Source organism: Ischnura elegans (assembly GCF_921293095.1).
Source record: "Ischnura elegans chromosome 13 unlocalized genomic scaffold, ioIscEleg1.1 SUPER_13_unloc_3, whole genome shotgun sequence".
In the NCBI taxonomy this organism is placed as follows: Eukaryota; Metazoa; Arthropoda; class Insecta; order Odonata; family Coenagrionidae; genus Ischnura; species Ischnura elegans.
This window is the reverse complement of record NW_025791659.1, coordinates 8,370,780-8,391,793: the sequence shown is the minus strand read 5'-3', so window position 1 is coordinate 8,391,793 and position 21,014 is coordinate 8,370,780. Positions and strand designations below refer to the sequence as shown.

The 21,014-nt window shown below is 38.2% G+C and overlaps 1 protein-coding gene and 1 non-coding gene across 2 annotated transcripts in view; both read right to left on the bottom strand.

Annotated features, from left to right (window-relative positions):
• Positions 1-21,014, bottom strand: part of LOC124172988 (transcription factor Sp8-like) — a 195,863-nt gene that overhangs the window by 88,267 nt on the left and 86,582 nt on the right. The gene's annotated exons all lie outside the window — the stretch shown is intronic.
• Trnad-guc lies at positions 12,640-12,711 on the bottom strand. The gene has a single exon. It is a non-coding gene; the product is annotated as a tRNA-Asp (tRNA).

Below are 21,014 nucleotides of genomic sequence, written 5' to 3'. Positions count from 1 at the left end.
TTTGAAATTGACCTATGGGAACACCCATAATCCTCTTACCAGTTTATTTTAAATAAAAAAGGCGGAGTTATTACCTTCTCTAACGGTGGGAATCTCTGTAAACCTATGTATTCTAAGCTTCTTATTCGAAAAAATATTTTTAGTAAAAACTTAAAAACTGGTATGGTAGGGAGTGATGTTCTTAAATATACCTAAAGCTGGATGAAAAAATTAAAGTACTTGATTTATTTTATCAAGCATTCTTGCTGAATATTATCGAACATATCGACATTCCATAATTTGGTCAATTTTAGGAAAGAGTTTGGTAAAATTAACAGCATAATTTCGATGCGCTTCAGAACTTGGTAGCCTTCATCGAAGTTATGATTAATTCTACGAAAGCGCTATCATGTTTGGTAACAATCATAAAACTCAAAAGGGTGGTTTCCTATTATTTTTTATTGCCTAAATCGAAAGATTATTTCTCCTGGAGTACGCATTTCAAGCTTTTAGATTTTTAAATGACGATATCTATTTTTCGCGATTAAATGAAAAGTGAAAATTTTCAAGCTCGCGAAAACGCGACGGCTAAGTATTAATGCTTGGAAAAGCCCGTGTGACGTCATTTTGGTTCCCGCTGTCGCCGTGTGAGGTGACGTTGGGGCTAGGATGCATGCGCCGCTGCGATGCAGGCTGCTAGCAGGTAGTAGAGTACCCTACTAGAAGGTAGTGCTTGACTTAAATAAGGATTATTAATAACTTATCAAATGAAGGAAACTTTCCGACCATAGGTAGTTTTAATAGGTGATTATGAAGAAATGTTTCCCTGAGCTCTGTGCCTCATGCATGCATTGGTAATCTCAGACGATGTAAAACTCCTATCTACTCGTATAGAAACTAGGTCCCTGTGACTTCACGTGGAGTGGCATCGCATGGGCGCCAATCTGGCCTTTTTCTAATGAGGTTAAAATTGACCATTGCCATTCGCCTAAACTGGGATTTCTAAAACCAAATAATTTGTATATTATGAATACACTAATGGTGGGTAATGAATCGCAATCAATGCATTTCGTTTTCTTTGATGAAGGAAACTACCCTATTGCTTGGTTTGATCGAATTCACATATCGTTTTGCGAAATATATCGAACGGATCAGTGGCTTAACTTGGAATATGCTCTCGGGGGCACGAGGAGTTTGGGGGTAAGATCCCCCCCCCCCAAGGTATCTGGGAAAATTTTTGAAAGATGAAATGCATGGTAATACATTTTACGTAATTTTTTCAATCATAATATAACCTTACGTAGATGTAGTTGTTATGTACCAAAACTAGACAATAGTATTAAATATTTTTTTAATTTTCCGAGGCTTTTGGGGGGGTGGGGGGGAGGTATCCATCCCCTATAGTTACGCCACTTGAACGGGCTATCGTTCCTGTTTTTTGCCAATAACATTGGCTACTATACACTATTGGCTACTGTACACTATTGGCTACTATACACTATTGGCTACTGTACACTATTGGCTACTGTACACTATTGGCTACTATACACTATTGGCTACTGTACACTATTGGCTACTGTACACTATTGGCTACTATACACTATTGGCTACTGTACACTACTGGCTACTATACACTATTGCCAATGCACTATTGGCTACTTTAGACTATTGCCAATACACTATTGGCTACTATACACTATTGCCAATACACTATTGGCTACTATACACTATTGCCAATACACTATTGGCTACTATACACTATTGCCAATACACTATTGGCTACTATACTCTATTGCCAATACACTATTGGCTACTGTACACTATTGGCTACTATACACTATTGCCAATACACTATTGGCTACTATACACTATTGCCACTACAATATTGGGTACTATACACTATAGCCAATATACCATTGGCTACTATGCACTATTGCCAATATACTATTGACTACTGCTGCGGTCATCTTGAAAATATTTATCAAACTGGTTTGGTAAACTTTATCAAAATATTCTATGTTGCATGTAAACGCAAAATTTTGATGAATTTCATCCGATACTGATATTTCTGGCTAAACTTTTATCCAGTGTAGGACGAAACTAAGCGTTGGGTTTGGTTAATTTTGACCGGGATTCGAACCCGCGTCCCCCGATTTTCCGGTCGAGTGCTTTTGGACTGCTTGTTGCATCATATGCTCACGAGTCCATACCGTATTATCCGATACTTAGTTCAAAAATTTCCAAAGGAAAATATGGAATGGGTATCTGGGTATCCGGGATCGGATTCCGACCGAGGCGAAATTTGTTTTCCCTGTGGATTTTTCGCATAAATGCTAGGATGTATTTGATGACTGGAAAACTAGGATAAACTACGATTTAGAGAAAGGTTAAAGCTCTGAACAGCCTTAAAATTTAACCACAAACCATTCCTCGTTTTTCTAGGGCAACCGCTGAACCTATTGGTCTCCTAGGAGAGGGACAAATTGTTACAAGGAGTCCATTGTTGGAAAGGAAAAAGGTCACCTGTCCCAGGTTAGACCGACTTGCGGAATTGGATGTCGAACAAAAAGTCTCTTTTCTTTGGAAAAGCACTGACCCAGACTCTTTCAGACGGTATGGCAGACTTGAGGTGTTTTTTCTCGTTGCGCGCAGCTGAGTTTCAGATGTTTTTCGTATTTTTCTCGGCGCCGAATGCACCTTTTTGAGGTTTCCCGCAGCGAAAGGGACATTCGAGACGTTCTTGGAAGATGAATGTCGGAGCGGAAAAGGAGTCCTACAGCCATTTTAAGACGAGTGCGAAATTATTCCTTTGTCGGAAGAAAACCATTTCCTCTCTCAAACCTTCCTTCCTAAATCTACCGACAGATGTCGCCGCAAAAAATTCGCCGACGAAAAGAACCGTATAGGCCCCGCATAATTCTCATAAACAATACTTTATTCAATACGATGACCGAAGCAGAAGTGTTTTAGTTACGTATTTGACCACTTTCACGTATCTAACTTAAAAAAGGAAATTGTTTGAGCGAATTTTATTGAATTTGGAAAACCTTTTATGTATATATATTAATGTATAAAAATACAACATCGAAAGTCAGATCACACAGCGAGGTTATGGCAAAGATAACACGTACATTTACAATATTTCGTAAACAGTAATTCACAATAAATCTTCATTACGTAAAATTCTATAGATGCGACATCTATATTTATTAATTCTCATAAACAATACTTTATTCAATACGATGACCGAAGCAGAAGTGTTTTAGTTACGTATTTGACCACTTTCACGTATCTTACTTAAAAAATAAAATTTTTCGAGTGAATTTTTTTGAATTTTGAAAACCTTTTATATATATATTAATGCATAAAAATACAACATCGAAAGTTAGATCACACAGCGAGGTTATGGCAAAGATAACACGTACATTTACAATATTTCGTAAACAGTAATTCACAATAAATCTTCATTACGTAAAATTCTATAGATGCGACCTCTATATTTATTAATTCTCATAAACAATACTTTATTCAATACGATGACCGAAACAGCAGTTTTTTAGTTACGTATTTGAACTCTTTCACATTTCTAACTTAAAAGAGAATATCGTTCGAGTGAATTTTTTTGAATTTTGAAAAGCTTTTATATTTATATATTAATGCATAAAAATACAACATCGGGAGTAAGATCACACAGCGAGGTTATGGCAAAGATAACACGTACATTTACAATTTTTCGTAAACAGTAATAGGGTGGTTTCCTATTATTTTTTTTATTGCCCAAATCGAAAGATTATTACTCCTGGAGTATTTCACGCTTTTAGATTTTTAAATGACAATATCTATTTTTCGCGATTAAATGAAAAGTGAAAATTTTCAAGCGCGCGAACACGCGACGCGTAAGTAGGAATGCCGGGAAATCTCTCCGTACGTCGTATTTCTGGTTCCCCCTCCCGCCCGGTGAGGTGACCTTGAGGCGAGGCTTAGCGCTGATACGACGCAGGCTGCTAGCGGGTAGCCTAGTACCCTGCTGGCTGGTAGCGCTTGGCTTAAATAAGGATTATTAGTACCTTATCAAACGAGGAAAACTTTCCGACCTTAGCCAGTTTTAATAGATGATTATTAAGACATGTTTCCCTGAGCTCTGCGCCTCATGCATGCATTGGTAATCTCAGACGATGTATAACTCCTATCTTCTCCTATAGAAACTAGGTCCCTGTGACGTCACGTGGAGTGGCATCGCATGGGTGCCAATCTGGCCATTTTCAAATGAGGATAAAAATGGACTATTGCCATTCGTCTAAACCGGCATTGCTAAAACGAAATAATTTGTATATTATGAATACACTAATGGTGGGTAACGAATCGCAATTATTACCTTTTGTTTTCTTTGATGAAGGAAACTACCCTATTCATAATAAACCTTCATTACGAATAATTCTGTTGATGCGACTTCTGTGTTTATTAACTTTTTGGTACTTTTACGTGCATCACTATAAATATGAATCCAAGCAGCAAAGTGATAGATTACATATTTTGGGAAATATTTTTTATCTACTTTTTATCCCCAAACAGTCTAAATGTTTGTGCTTGTAATATCATTTTCACGCATCAAATTTATACGTTTTTCATCACCAAAAACATTTACTATTAAATAAAAATTTTTATTATTAATTTTTTAGTATATCATTTGGTAATTTGGGTCCATGTTCAAGTGGTAGCTTTCTGATAGTGGAATTCATGCATTATTTTTTTTACTGTACATGTCTTTTTTGTTCCTTACTTTGTTATTAGACAGGTAGATTTGTTATTCGTGAGTGTAAATCTAATGCTGTGAACAGGCCTACATACAGCAATATAGACATCAATATATACACATAGCCTACTTACATCAATATTTCGTAATGATAATAATATTAATTAAAAATTATAAATGGTATGCACTTATTACCGGTTCATGAGATAAATTGACTTGTATAGAACACTAATAACGTACTACCGCTGTGAATATGTGTCTTCGAAATAGGGTAGTTTCCTTCATCAAAGAAAAAGAAAGGTATTGATTGCGATTCGTTACCCACCATAAGCGTATTCATAATATACAAATTATTTGGTTTTTTGAAATCCCAGTTTAGACGAATGTCAATGGTCAATTTTAACCTCATTGAAAAATCCCCCGTATCCTCCGATTTCCGGACGAGTGCTTTAGCCAGTTAAGCTACGAAGGCGTCATTCTCCCCTGTGAAAATATCTGGCTAGAGCTATCGGCCGGAAAACGGGGAATCCGGGATTGAATCCCAGTTAAGGTGAATGGTTTTTTTCTTTATGGTTTTTCGCGCAATTTGTGCATTGCGGACGACTCCCGTAAAGTTATCACCGAGGCTACTCCCGGTATATATTAATTCTCTCTATTCATTTGATAAATAGGGTAATTTCCATCATAAGAGAAAACGAAATGCAACGATTGCGATTCCTTACCCACCATTAGTGTATTCACAATATACACATTATTTGGTTTTAGGAATTGACGTTTAGACGAATGGCAACGGTCAATTTTAACCTCATTTGAAAAAGGCCAGATTGGCGCCCATGCGATTCCACTCCACGTGACGTCACAGGGACCTAGTTTCTACACGAGTAGATAGGAGTTTTACATCGTCTGAGATTACCAATGCATGCATGAGGCACAGAGCTCAGGGAAACATCTCTTAATAAGCACCTCTTAAAACTGCCTATGGTCGGAAAGTTTCCTTCGTTTGATAGGGTATTAATAATCCTAATTTAAGCCAAGCGCTACCTGCTAGCAGCCTGCATCGTAGCGACGTTCTTAGCCTGGCACCAAGGTGGCCTCACACAGCAGCAGCCAGATGTCACAAAGGCTTTTCCCAGCATTCATCCTTAGCCATCGCGTTTTCGTGTGCTTGATAACTTTCTACCAGCTAGCATGGTACTCTGCTACCTGCAAGCAACCTGCGTCGTATCAGCGCTCAAAGCCTCGCCCCAAGGTCGCCTCACTTGCGGCAGCGGGAACCAGAACGACGTCACACGGACTTTTCCCAGCATTCATACTTAGCCGTCGCGTTTTCGCTCGCTTGGAATTTTTTACTTTTCATTTTACCGAGAAAAATAGATGTCATCAATTAAAAAATCTAAAAGCGTGAAATACGTACTCCAGGAGTAAGAATCTTTTGATTCAGGCACTAAAAAAATAATAGGAAACAACCGTATTCACAGTAAGTGAACGCATTGCATGCATTTCCAAAGAGAAGTGAATCTTTCGCACGGGAGGGTGGTAGACTCTGGACCCAGCGGATGTGTGGGGGAAGTTGACGCCAAGAGGGCATGGCGAATCGCTTTGAAGAGTGTAGCAAGCAAAAGAGAACCCCTGCTGCTCTTAAAACGAGGGGTAAGCGAGAAGGGGCACTTGAAGCTATTTGAGGGGGGGTTCTTCCCCCCTGCTCCTTCACTAACACGAGGCCTTTTTCACGCCTAGGGGACCCCTTGCGGGCTGAGCCGCCGTGACGAAAGCATACTCGACTCTGCTCTGGAGTGCAAAACTCTCACCGAGATTATTCACGCTGCGTCGAAGCCAGAGGGGTACCAACCCAAAAATTAGGATGCATTATACATATGTAATTCATCCTAATCATGGAGTTCACTTCCGGCACAGAAAAAGCGGGTCATCCCGCTGAAACTTCTGATAGTTATTGTGAGTGTATGTGATTCAGTGTTTTTATAGTTAATTTTGTCCGTTCTTTTCGATCGATTATGTATTTATTTAATTGATCTAGTCCAAAAACAACACGAGGCCAATTACAGAGGACTACAATAGCAGGAGAAACAATTTAATAATATTAAGCAATGTAACCAATAATGAACAAAAAATATTCAACAGTATTTACAAATATATAACAAAGAATAGTGAAGTTCATCGGGTGGTGTGAGGAATAGGGGGAATATTACGATAGTGATGGTGCAAGATGGACGAGGGATGAAAAAAAGGATCAAATTTTAGAACACATTTGGCATAGGAGTTAAATGGAAGAAGGAAGTCTGAATAGAAAAGAACGTTTAGAAACAGAAAGGCGGGGGGTGAAACAATGAAATAGGTCACTCGACCTCGTCGTGCGCGAAGGAACACGAAGCGGAAAAAAAGAAAGAAGGTCAGAGGATCTGTATTTGCCATTAGTGATATTTAAGAAGAGTCTCCGGTCATTGCGCGATCAGCTAAAGTAGAAATGCCAAGAGAGGATCTAATCTTATCGAGGGAGAAGTTACGAAAAGGCAAATGGCGGTAGCGGATAATAGAAAGGAAAAAAATTCAAAGGGCGCTATTGGGCCTTTAATGAAGAAGGTGGGGCCGTAGACCCCACCTTCAGATGTATATAAATGAAGGTCCGTGGTTCGATTCCCGGTTCAGGTGAACTTTTTTCCTTGTTTCTTACGACCTTTATTCAATCTCCAAGCCACACTGTGTCATCGTCCTGTATTCATGTTTCTGTCTCGTTGTTTCAATTGACTGCTAATTTCCGGGTTCTCCAGCCGCGTCTGTCGTTTATGGTTGACAACAGTTTCGAAAGCCATCCTGCTTTCGTCTCCAGGTCGAAGGTGAGAAGTTTTGATTTTTTGCCGTCTTGTAAAGCACTGGCCGATCTCCCTCGAAAAAGCGAAGATAGTGGCAAAAGAAAGTCGCTACTACCCAAGGCAAATTAGGGAAGCAATTGAAATTCACAAAACACAGAATATTAACAGGGACAACGGCTACCCAATCAGCAACGCGTGGAAGAGAGTGCTGACCAATCAGCACACAGGAGGAGATGTGCCAGTGCTATATAAGACGGCAAAAAATGAAAACTTCTCACCTTCGACCTGAAGACGGAAGCAGGATGGCTTCCGAAACTGTAGTCAACCATAAACGACAGACGCGGCTGGAGAATCCGAAAATTGGCAGTCAACGTGAACAACGCCGCGGAAACCTACGCACGAATTCCTTGTTTCAATTGTTTCAATTTCTATCTGTTCTTATGATTATAAAAGAAATAAAATAATTTAATACTTTTTACCGGGGTAACTCCATACCAAGAAAGAGCTCGGTGCTAAGAGGTTTAAAATATTCTATTGCTACTCGCAGTACGGAAAATATTTTTCTATCGTAGAAACTGGCGGATAAGTTGTTAAATGAGAGTGACATACGGGTGTATGCCGCGTGTCGTAATGGAGATTGCCCCGACGTATCGCGACCGACTGCAGGTCACCTCTTCAAAGGAATTATGCTGGGATTTGGTTTTTGCTGCCTTTTTCTATATTTCAGGTGGGAGGGGTGGGTGGAGGGTGTGGGGAGTTGGGACTGGAGGGGGAAGATGACGAAATGTTGCGGATGACTGGGTTCCAAGTACTGCTGATTCTCAATCCGGTATCTCTGTTACATTTATTATCGTTCTTCTTTATTTCTATGGCCTCGCGGATGAGTCGGGCTCTAAAATGTTTTACCCTCGCGATGACTCTTGATTTTTTTAAGTTGAGCGCATGTCCGGTGGCTTTGTGCTCCGCTACGGCTGACTTTGAAGAGTACTGACCCAGTCGAATGGCCCGCTTGTGCTCTTCTATTCGAGTTTTGACCGTTCGCCCCGTTTCCCCGATGTATTTCTTCTCGCAAGTTCCGCAGGGGATTTCGTATAATCCTTCAATTTGAAGTGGCGTCCTATCCTTCCCTTAGCGAAAAAACTGTTGAAATTTCAACAGTCAATTGGGACCATTGTTGAATCCAACAGTAACTGCTGAATCCAACAGTAACTGATGAATGCAACAGTAAATTGGGACCACTGTTAAAACAAACAGTAACTGTTTAAACTAACAGTAACTGTTAAAACTAAAAGTAACTGTTAAAACTAAAAGTAACTGTTAAAACTAACAGTAACTAATAAAACTAACAATAACTGTTAACTCTAACAGTAACTAATAAATCCAACAGCTATTGATGAATTCAGAAGTTACTTTGGATTCAGTAGTTACTGTTGGATTCAGCAGTTGTCCCCATTAACTGTTGAATATCAACAGTTTTTTCGCTATGGGTTGGCATTTTCCAGAAGGTGTATTTTTATTCTCTCTCGAATAATAGGAATAGTACAACCAGTAAAACCAAAAATAACTAAGAATTCAACAACCTTAATTATTCCATGTGCTTAAAAATGAAGAGTATGAAAATATAATGTCAAAAAGTCTGGATACCAAAGAAAAACCGTTTTCATGGCAGTTGCAAAGTGCATCCTAAACATTTTTACGATGCCATAGTAACAAGGGAGTTGCAACCCAATGTTTATGGGCAAAACAATGCTTATAATTGTCTCGCCTACCACCTCCCGAAGGATTGCGAATACCTACCAACTTAAACACACTCTTAGGAACTCACACACACTCTTTTACTTTATGCAACAAAAAATGACAACTAAACCTAACATGCGCACTTATCTTTCATGTAGTTAATATAAATCGATGTGCAATATCCTAATATCAATACTGGGAATATATGTATATCGAGTATATAACTGAAACAGTCCAATTCCATTATTGAGGATCTCTACGCGAGGGACATAAGCCCAGCCCTCAACAATGGGATACACGTGTTTTCCGGTTGCTAGGTAGCATTGTGTTGCTATTGTATGTAGAGCAGGCAGTCTTTTCAGGTGGGTTCGAAAGAACTGTTCCTCTTCCTTTACTTTCTCTTGTATATATACGAAAGGGATCTGTCCCTCCTTTCTAAGTGTCTCTCCCGCAGGCTTTTGCGGAAAAGGGGATTGTAAACCTTCACTAAAAAGTGTCAACTGTCGTTAACCTCCAACCTATGCTTCCACTCTCAAAAGAGAAGGCGAGAATTCTTTAAAATCCTTTTTGGCAACTGTCCATCACATTTGGAAATGGTGCATATTCAATGAAGTTTTTCCGATTGATCAAAGTGTAGTGATACCCGGAAATGGAAGATTCCCATTTGAAAAATATATGCTTAAATGTATTTTTGTGTGACGTCTCAGAATAGCCAGCTATACAAACTATTCCTCTGGATTTATACATTTTCACCTTCGAGAACGCCTAAACCTTCCTTTTCCCCTTCCTCTCTGGCGAAAACTTACTTATTCCTCTTCCCTGTAAAGGTAATGACACGGTAGAGACGCTATTCATCTACATCTACATAATACCCTGCGAACCACATCTAGGGTGTTTGGCAGGGGGTGATCAATAACCAACATGCAGTATGCAATTGGACTCCCACATGCACACCACACAGTCCAAAAAACGTCACGCATATAAACAAATTACACCACCATATGCTGTTAGAAATAATAATAAAATTAAAAAACATGCATTAGGTTTTACGTAGGTTAGTACGCTACACTACAAGTCATGCAATCTATTTATGAGTTATATCCCCGCCGTTATAATCTCTTATTGATCGTGGAAAAAAAGACATTCTGAATCTGTCTATTCTACAATCTATGTCTCTTATTTTATTTATATGATCTGATCTTCCGAAGTATGTTGGTGTCCGTAATATATGGCTAACTTCGTTAGAAAAGACACTGCTCTTGCATTTATCTAAACGGTTTAGTAGTCTTTTTTTTCATTTTACAGTCTGACAGAGATTCCCATCCGAGTTTATCTACTATTTATTCCTAGTTTATCTATCTATCTATTGTTACGCATTCTCGCAAAATATGTGCGTATTCATTAACAAAAAACTTGCTAGTGGTTAGTAATTCCTAGAGCAAATACATGCAAGGTTAGAACTATGGAAAAAAACTTTCAATGAATCATCCCAGTGAGTGACGCCGTCAATTCTATGAATTGAAACAGTGTTGCCATCCTTAACATGTAGCTACTGACGCGGAGTGATGGTGGATCCCCAGGTTGGTAAATTTGTTGTTTACTTCCATGGTGATTTGGCATCATCGCTTAGCTAATTGGTAGCTTCAAGTGTACTCCCACCAAATTGGTTTTTGTCAGTCTATCTCACCCTTTTAAAGTGTAAACATTGTGCGAAGTGATCTGGGGACTCGGTATGTCCCCACCCCACTAGTTGCGTCATAGATACCTCGTTTGTTCTTTGCATTGAAGTAGTAACCATTGTGAAGTGAAGTGTTGTGTATTACTTTATTTTGAATTTCGTTATAATAATTGAATTATGAGTTCCCTGGACCTGAATTATGAGAAAATTAAATACGATTTTAAGTTTTCACAAAAAAATGCAAGTGTTTTTTTCTAAAAATATGAAAAAATATTGAAAATCTAAAATATCATAACCTTATAATCTACAGTTGTTGAAAAAATTTAAACATTCAAGAATGCATGGTGGTGTTTACAAAATGTCAATAGTTATTAAGAACAAGCGATACATTAAGAGAGATATTTTGCCATAGATATGGGAATTCGTTTTTCCCCCGAACCATAAAGGACTATAATTAATGCTAGTCGTAATCTTGATCGAGTATTTACTATTATATGTAAGCGTCCTGTGCCATAACACCCTCTGCCATACGCTTTGTAGCCGGCTTGCGGGGTATGATGTAGTCGTATAATTAACGGGATGACTTAAAAGAGTTGTAAGCCGAAACAATAATAAAAGTGACCCTGTTCTGAAGGCAATACTTCTTTCAAAGAACAATATCAGATTCTTTCCTGAACCCATGTCCTGTTCTACGATTCTACCAGACGATGTATAAATCATAGAATAGATTTCACGCAGTTTATGGTCGGTGTTTTCCACTCAACTGGTTTTCCTTGCGGCGATGATATCGGCGCACATAAGGTCATTCACGCCTCCCAAGGGTAAAAAGGGAGGCCGCCGAACCGCCCGCCAGGGTTGGGGTGTCCGTTGGACCGGAAAGACACCGCTTTTGCACCCTTACAAGGGTCAGGGAGAAGGGAATATGATCCGAACTAGGGTTTCGGCAAGGATACACGGACCCTTATGGTTGAATTATGTTCTTTTTGCGTCAAAGAGAGCGTCGTCTGGTAAATATTTCGCAACACCTGCTTCCTTTAAAAATGTGTATTACTTTGCCTACCATGGTATGGAATGGTTTCAAGCATACCAACTGCTTAATGAAAAAAACGGGGCAGTCGTGGGACTGGCCGACAGAAGTGAAAACTGAAATAATTAGTATCCATTTATTTTTATATAGATTTAATATTATAAAAGAACCAATTTTTCCAGTAATACTCATTTTTCAACAAAAATTGAAATTATTTTTTTCAGCAAACTGTTTATTATTGAATATATACTAAAAATACGATGTGTATAAATAGAAAGTAACATCATTTATATATTAAATTATAATATGCTTTTATTTCTTTTATTTAATATGCTTTAAACCTATAATTGTTCACTATGCACATAAAAGACACTGCCTTAAATTGTACTGACCTGTATTTTTATAGCGTGTACACTCTTCTGCACGTTTATGCACGAGCTCTTTATATTTAATGAACTTACACAATATACACTATAGATTTTTATTTTCAATTTTAATAGTTTTAAAACAAAAAGACTTTAACGGTCTATATATTAGCAATATATTAACAAAGTTTATTTAGTATACCTAGTCAGCCTGCGTAGTTGAAATATCCATTGTAAAATTTTTTAAATTGTATGAGATTGAGGAAAAAATCCTCCCCGGCAGGGAATTGAACCCCGGTCTGCCGCGTGACAGGCGGCGATACTGACCACTATACTACCGAGGATGTGATACCAAGAGATGAATTTTAAGAGGAAAATGTATATCTCGCTGTAGCGATCACGGTGTCGGGGCGGTAACGCTCACCCGTATTCTATGCTTTTTCCCCATCCCGCAAAAGTGCTTAACGCCTCTAAAGAAGTTTTCACTTCAATAAAACTTCGGGTATAAAACGGTCAAGGTGGCCTCACTGAGGAAGACGAAATAATCACGAAAATGCGAAAAACCTTGGATCCAAAGTGATTAAATGCGCTTTAAAACCGTGTTCTGTTGATTTAAGCATATCGGGAGTTGCCACAGTGACAACTTTACGAAGCCACCCGCAGTAAAATGGGTCACGTGTTTTTGTTAATTCTAAACGTTGTACGACTCATTTTCAATCAATTGCCAGCTGACCCATTGGTTCCGAAGTTAGCAGAGATTGGCTTAGAATAATTGCTCACAACAAAAAAATCAATTTTGACGGTCCGAAAAATTTGTTTTCTGAAAACTGTTAGTACTAGACCTGGCTTTCTTATATCAAAATTCCATTTTACGGGAACGAAAAGCTCTTGAAGTTAGGCAACTTGATTTTACGCGAAAAAAATAACTGGTACTTATTTGAGGTAAAAATTAAATACAGGAAATTCTGCGGAGCCTATCCAACTATATCGAACTATTCAACGTAGAAATAAATCTTCTTTTGCATGATTTTTGTGGCATTGAAATTGATTGCTTCCTTTAGGCTCTAGAGGTCCTCAAACTCTAGTGTCTAGCTTTATTAACAGAAAGTAGAGATATCTCCACTGCTACTAATTTGCTCGTTAGAAATCAGGTTCACGACATCAAAAATACATAAAATAATAGAGACTAGGTTGATAACATGATTAGAATTTAATGTCTTAATTTTGGTCAGCCAAACTAGGCCGTTAAATTTTCTGAAAAAATATTTATCTAGACGTAATTACAGGATATAATAATGCGTAAAGCTATCCCGAGCAGTGAGAAAATTGAATGAGATAAATTGTAATGAAATGGAAGGCCGGAAAAGTAACGTTATTTTCTAAGCGTTATCAGCGAGAGTGGTATATTTAGGAACTGGCTACGTCATTCATTGTTGCTGTGTTCTCCACGAAAACTTAATTTCGGCATTTGGCCTGCAAAATCCAATTATTTCCCCTTTTCTGTCGTGCGTTTTTAAACAGCGGTTTTATGCTATTGTTTGGTAGAAATAATAATATGTTCTAGACAATACATGTAGTATATTCAATGCTTTTGACTTAAGATAGACTGTAATATATAAGAGAGATATTTTGCCGAACGGATAAATATGGGAATTCGTTTTTCCCTCGAACAATAATAAGTGTAAGGTAGATGTAATAATATGTGATAGACAATAAATATGGTATATTCAATGCTTTTGACTTAAGTTAGACTGTAATATATGAGAGAGATATTTAGCCGAATGGATAGGTATGATATTTAGTTTTCCCCGAATATTAAGGACTTAAATAAATGATAGGCGGAATTTTGCTGGAGCATATATTTATTATATTTTAAGCGGGCGGTTCCTTACACCCCCTGCCACACGCCTTTTGTAGTGGGTTGCGGGGTAGTATGTAGATGCGAATGGAATTCGGAAAAAAACAAGTCCCAACAGTGTGAACTACTTTCGTGGGTAATGACTTACAATTTTTTATCCAGTCGGAAGAAACTTATCCTCCTTATTCCCTGCATATCATGCATGGTTATATATCATTTTATGTTGTAAGAGTTTTAAACCTTCAAAACCTACCCCTCGTCATCCCCAGGACTAAAATTGAAGGCCTATGCAATGATTTCAACAGTAGTGTGTGGGAATTTATTAAGTGCATTCGTTTACGTTATTTTCGATTATGACACCATGGAAACTTAACTTTTTCACCGGATCCTCTGCCGTTTTAGGAGTTTAAAAATTCCTTAGAACGTTTCTATGTTTTATAAAACGTGGTTCACCGTGAGCAACAGGCATAGTAATTAGTTTTCACGGAAATAAAACCAACAATGAGTTGAGAAAATACACAAAATAAATTCGTCGATTTAATGACTCCAGTACTAGGAAGTAAACTGACGAAATAGAACACTCAATAACCACATCATGGAATACAGCACAACTTAGAACATAATCAACCGGATGACTCAAGGATGAGATGGGTATTATGATGCGCCATTTACAAATTTACATTGTATGTGCTGAGCGCCGCTTGTATCATACTCTATACATATTGCGCTTAAACATACTCAGCTGTTTTCCATCTCTATCGAATTTCAGGCGTGGTTGATGAAGAATGGTTCCAGTATTGGTGTTATCCTACGATTAGTGGCATTTACGAAGGTGAGTACCATTTATTGATTCTATTTTACAACTAGGTATACATATTACTTCAAAAACATGAGCTTATATAACATCAATTCTGTGGACTTATGCAATTTTTTTTACACAAGACCCCTTTCTGGTAATTGTTGCTTTATATTTTTACGTAAAACGTGTGATATAAGTGGTTACTATCGCTACGATTGCAATTTTTCAAGCAGATTGATATTTTTCAGTTCTATTTTTATATAAATATTTATGTATGCAATTTTTTATGCTCGCAAAAAACCTTTTTCTTGTCATTGTTGCTTTATTTTTACGTAAAATGTGTGATATAAGTGGTTATTATCGCTACGATAACAATTTTTTAAGCGGGTTGATTTTTTTTACAGTTCTATTTATATAGAAATCGCTAATTTTCTGCGGAAAATACACTTTCAGGTCTGAAGAGGTTATTTGATGTATTTTTTCTCTAAGGTTCATGGTTTATATGCACGTGATATCGCATGGAAGCTACCTTGTGCAATTTGCGGAAAACGTTGTATATAACTCTTTTTGAGTGGCGGCTCGTGAGTCAAATGCTAGCAGGGGCACACACTACCAGGGGGTTAACATTTTTGAATATTTTGTGCATTTTTGTAAGATTTTCAGACAATCTAGAGATCACTAATACACAAAATAATAATAATAATTATTATTATTATTATTATTACATAAATTGTTACAAGTCGACCATAATGTCGGGTGGTAACATAAAATCAGGAAGTACATAATACAAAGAAACAGAACCAGAATACATATCCATGATAAAAATAATGCCCTAATTCTAATCTCATACAACTAAGAATTTAACATTGTCCCAATAAAACAATTTAAAAACAATCCATTAAATACATTAATTCTAATTTAATACAACTAAAAAATGAGCATTGACCCAACTTCAAACTCCCTTTTTGAACCATTATGTACTTAATCAATAGGCAAGGGCTTCACACTTCTTCCTAAAAATTTTGGCATTTGAAGGGAAGATCTTAAAAATCACTTCAGGTAGGTCATTCCACTCTTTTATTCCTCTATCACTAACACTGAACACTAACAATCACTAACTCGATTAACTCAACTATAACTAGGCCTATTTACCTCTAACCCATTATTCCCCAGACTATGTAGGGCTTTTAACTTCGGCTGTTTCGCATTTTACAATTTATTTTGGCCTAATTAAGATGATTTCATGGAAAAATAATATTTTCATCATATTTTAAGATTTTCAAAATGCTGCGTATACGCAACGCTGGGAAAAATCCGGTAAATAAATGAAAAAAAGGAATTTTTAAAACTTGAGTTACATCTTTTATTTTTTATCTTGATTTGTGCACTCGACATCTTTGCCGGGAGTTATCAGTATTCCTTTGGAGGAAATTCCCCATTCTGCCTTTCAACGGACAAGCTGGAGTATGTCATTTTTCCTTGGGTGTCACATATGTGCGCATCGATTTTTTTCCCAAACGCCATCAGCCATAAGAATACAATTATATGAATGAAAATGTTGGTGGATGTGACAAAGTTAGAACTAGAGATACTTAAAAAATAGTCAGTAAAAGGAAGACAAAATTATTCCGAGGTAGAAACTTCATCTGAGAATTAGAATTCAATAATGTTTCGTTAACGCAACGCTGGGGATTAATGGGTTTAAACGACTACAAACCACCGAAAACGTCATCATTCGCGAAATAGTCGGCGCTCCGTGGTTCATCAGCAACCGGAACCTACGAAAGGACCTGATCACTCCATTGCTGCACTGTCTAAAGAGCTCTCTTCATAAATTCACTAAATCGCTGCCCTTAAGAAATAATCTACATCTACGTCTACATAATACCCCGCGAGCCGTCTAAAAGGCGTGTGGCAGGTGGTGTTAGGCCACCAGCCGTTTACAAAAAAAAATGAAGTGCTCTAACAAGGTTGGGACTAGCGTTTTTTAAAGTCCTTTATGGTTCGGGAGAAAACGAATTACCATATCTATCCGTTCGGCAAAACATCTCTCTTAATTTATCGCTTCTATCGGGCCTGGAAATATAGTGTGGCTCTAATATTATGTTCTCTGTGTCGCTCTTAAAGATATCCATTCTCAATTGTTCAAGCAATCTAATCCTAGCGCTCAGCTTCCGAGTCTCCAACGGCTCCCAGCCTAATTCGCTTAACATCTGGGAAACACTGTCTGTACGCCCGTTGCAGTTTTGACGAACCGCGCAGCCTTCCTTAGTATTTTATTCAGCTCGCGGAAATGATGAACTGATCGCTCATCTATGGGATTACAACCTTCCTGATAAAACTAAACACAAACTCCCAAAAACCGCTTTCCTTCCATCCCACGTCCCTTCCCCCAAATTCAATTATTAACGGAATTGCCATGACTCATATCTATCCGGAAACTATTAATATTGAAACGAGTAGTAGACAGCCATTTGCTGGGAACTTTCCAAGTCGGCTTCCGTGGAGTTTATGATGATATCTGGTGATTTTTCCGGGTATTCTTCCGCGTTAATCCATTTTGTAGGACAATATTTTTATTTATTTATTTATGTCACACCAAAAGCAGCACTAAGGCTTTTACATTGGGCTTATAAACAAAATAAATTATATAAATATAATAATGAACGTGTAAAAAAATAATATCATAAAAAACAATCATTTTCAGCTTATACAACAGATACAAAAGGTCAGTGTCAGAAAGATCGACTTTTCACTTGGTTATTAAAATTAGAGCGGGAGGCGAAGATGTCAAGAGAGGAAGAAGAATTGAAGACTGGATTGAAAATAGAAGGTAGGCGGGAAAAGAGGGATCGTTGAGATATTGCCAGACGGAAGTTGGGCTGGTGTAGAAGTTCAGTATTGCGGGTTTTGCGAGCAGGAATGCGTAGTGAAAAGAAGGATAGGAGATCACTGGATCTGAAGGATCCATTTAAGATGCGGTGAAGAAATTTGATGTCTATTGTCAATCTGCGGTGGTTGGGGTGTAATAATCCAAGTGAATGAAGTATTTCGGCACGTGAAGATAATCTGCCAATATTTCGCCAACGTTCCAGTTGTCTTCCTCAGGTCCACTGGAGTGAACTTCAGATAACTTCTGTTGACCTGAGGATGCCAACTGGAACGTTAACGAAATATTGTCCTACAAAATGGATAAACGCGGAAGAATACCCGTAAAAATCACCAGATATCATTGGCTGAGAACTACTGATAACATAAAGAAAGAGAAATACGTTGCGTGCGTGCGTGCAAATGCGAACTTCTCGCGCTATTTTTGCGTGTTTTTTGCTACATTTTCGATGTATGCGATTGAAAAAAAAAACACTTTGCTTAATCAACCCTAATACGGGCAAGGTGAGTCTCTTGGACTCATCGCATCACATTTTTGAGAATTTTATTCTGTTACTGAAATGTCAGCATGTTGTAAATTTTTTACTTCTTCTAATTGTATATTTCCTATAAATTAGAGTAATTCAAACATCTTTCGGAATCAAAATAGCTCAGAAATAATTTTTTTCCCTTAATTCCCACAAATCCGGGTAAGGTGCACGAAATGTAAAAAGTAATGTGCATTTTACAAATATTTGGTTTGAATTGTCAAAAAAATGTAAAATTATCACTATGTTTATGTTACGATAAGTATTTGGTGTTTTATGCAGTGAAAACAGAAACCATTTGTCAAAAGAGTCCACTGTACTCGCTGTTTGACTATGTATGAAATTAATAAGTAATGTAAAACTTTTGTTTAACAAAAAATAATCAATTTTATGTGAAATGATTCTAAGGTGCACAATGTATAAAAATTGATGTGAAAAGTAATATTTTTCACTGTTTAATAGTTTAAATTAAAAGCAAAAGTTAAAAGAGTCCGTCGGACTCACCTTGCCCGATTACGTCAGAAAAATATGTTGCCCATATTAGGGTTAAATGCGTTATTATATTTGAATGGGTATTTCATTTTTTTCTCCTTTTTAAAATCTTTGGGAGGGGCGGCGTCCGTGAGTCCTTATGGGCAAGCCGCCACTGCTTTTTTTGCGAACGCATAGGGTCACGTAATCTTTGCACACCGGGTAGACTGTACCCTTAGAGGCAAAAAGGGAAAAACGAAGGAAAAGGATACAGGTGACCCAGTTAATCCCCAACACAAACAGGGTACCCATTGAGAGTGTAGAGTTCTCTCTTTTAGGGGTTTTTCAATGAACCCTGGGCGCTTTCCTCGAAAGGGATTTTCTCAAAGAGGGTAACAAGATACTCACTTACACACTTCTGGAAGAAAAACTTCGGATTATAACACTTTGAAGAATAAACAGGAAGGATGTTATCCTTAAAAAAAAAACCCTGAGAATAAGGGTCAAGGGACAGCACTCAGGGAACAAAACATCAACGTGGGAACTTTGAAGGTTGGGTTTACCCAAGAGTAAATCCTCTTAAAGAGCAGGGGTTACCATAGAAACAGCTTCCGTTTATAAACCTCTAGAGTGGTGGTAAGGATAAGGTTGCTGACCTTATAACCATTTGTAGGATATTGGGTCTGCAACCACGATGGTCTTACAGGATGTGACGCAACAATCGGCTTTCTTTTAAGGCATTTTGCACGGGGCACGGAATTGCGCAGGTTAGAGCTGCATTAATGTCTAAAATGGCATGGAATTGCACGAATGCATGAGCGAAATTAGAACAGGGGCTATTTTGCCGTCTCGCATCCACGCATTCTCGCATGTGTTCTAGCAATTCGCCGCTTTACGCGACGCAATTTTGACTGCGCCTTCGCACGTACGTCGGATTGCGCATTCCGTGTACCGTGTAAAACGGCCTTTACAGGATGTGACGCTACAATCGGCATCCTTTTAAGGCCGTTTCTCACGGGGCACGGAACTGCGCAGGTTAGAGCTGCATTAATTTCTAAAATGGCGAGGAATTGCGCGAATGCATGAACGAAATTATAACAGGGGCTATTTTGCCGTATCGCATCCGCGCATTCTCGCATGTGTTGTAGCAATTCATCGCCATACACGGCGCAATTTTGATTGCGCCTTCGCACGTACATCAGATTGCGCAATTCCGTGTGCCGTGTAAAACGGCCTTTACAGGATGTGACGTAACAATCGGCATCCTTTTAAGGCCGTTTCTCACGGGGCACGGAACTGCGAGGGTTAGAGCTGCATTAATTTCTAAAATGGCGAGGATTTGCGCGAATGCATGAACGAAATTAGAACGGGGGCTATTTTGCCGTCTCGCATCCACGCATTCTCGCATGTGTTCTTGCAATTCACCGCTTTACACGACGAAATTTTGATTGCGCCTTCGCACGTACGTCAGATTGCGCATTCCCTGTACCGTGTAAAACGGCCTTTGCGAAGGCAAGGAGGTTTTAATATACTGGAGTTGGCACCACTGGTTCCGAGAGTAGAGTGAAGTGTGGTAGGAATGGGGGTGCTTGAGTAGGAAAGCCACGCCCGCTTTGACCAAAACATTGATAATAATCCCATAAGATTGGATAATGCTCAGTATTTGGTGAAATATTTGGTCATAACTAGTTATTACATTAAAATAAACTCTGGAACGCACGATGTTAATCTTTTTAACTCATTATTGCCCATACTGTATGTAGGGCTTTTAACTTCGGTTGTTTCGCATTTTCCGGTTTCTTTTGGGCTAATTAAGATGAATTTTTGGAATAAGAATATTTTCATCATATCATATGATTTTTTAAAATGCTGCGTGTACGCAACGCTGGGAAAAATCCGGTAAATAAATCCAAAAAAGTAATTTTTAAAAATTAGGTTACATGTTTTATTTTTTATCTTGATTTCTACACTCGACATCTTCGCCGGGAGTTATCAGTATTCCTTTGAAGGAAATTCCCCATTCTGCCTTGACGGACATGCTGGGGGTATGTCTTTCTCCCTGGGGTGTCTCGCATGTGCGCATCGATTTTTATACCAAACGCT